The sequence below is a fragment of the Gymnoscopelus braueri genome (assembly GCF_963280865.1).
Source record: "Gymnoscopelus braueri genome assembly, chromosome: 15".
Taxonomy (NCBI): Eukaryota; Metazoa; Chordata; class Actinopteri; order Myctophiformes; family Myctophidae; genus Gymnoscopelus; species Gymnoscopelus braueri.
The window spans coordinates 26,426,333-26,427,010 of NC_137620.1; the positions used below are offsets into that span (position 1 = coordinate 26,426,333).

At 40.7% G+C, this 678-nt stretch overlaps 1 protein-coding gene across 1 annotated transcript in view; it reads left to right on the plus strand.

Moving 5' to 3' along the window:
• LOC308102227 (acetylcholine receptor subunit delta-like) overlaps window positions 1–77 on the plus strand; it is a 12,111-nt gene extending 12,034 nt beyond the window's left edge. The window contains exon 12 of the mRNA XM_080451839.1: window positions 1–77. This exon is cut by the window's left edge and continues 186 nt beyond it. The gene's annotated coding sequence lies outside the window, so the exon portion shown is untranslated.
• The last annotated feature ends 601 nt before the right edge of the window (window positions 78–678 follow it).

Here is a 678-nt window from a genome sequence, read left to right on the forward strand (position 1 = left end):
GGTTCATGCACACAGACACAACTACTTCGACACACACACACACACACACACACACACACACACACACACACACACACACACACACACACACACACACACACACACACACACACACACACACACACACACACACACACACGCCTCCTGTAAATACATCTGTGAGTTTACACTGTTTATATACATGCGGACACAGGCAGACATCGACACTTAAGTTCATGCACATACTGTACTTACAGTACCTACAGTACAAAAGCAAAGGTAATCCTTGTTTTAGCCATGTCCGTTATTGTTGTATCCTTGCAGAAAGCGTGCTGTTTTTTCAATTATACTTTAAGTATTTAAGCTAATTTGTGTTAGCTGTGCATTTTTTCCCCTAGTTATGTGTGTTTTACTTCAGCAGATGCAATGATATCAGCTATTGACTGAATATGCTCTTTGTGGTCTTCAAAACAAACATTAAAGTTGAATATAAAACAAAACATAAATAGCCTATTTTATCAAATACCCAGCCTTTATTTACCCTGGGAGAGGGGGTGATGAAGGAATGAGAGGGTGATAAGCTTGGGCTGATTGGTTAGCTAGCTACAGTAAAGTGGTGATGTTGCTGCTGAAGGAACCCACCACGGCAAACATGGATGAAAGTTCATTTAGACACTTCAGCTCAGAAATAACCAGACC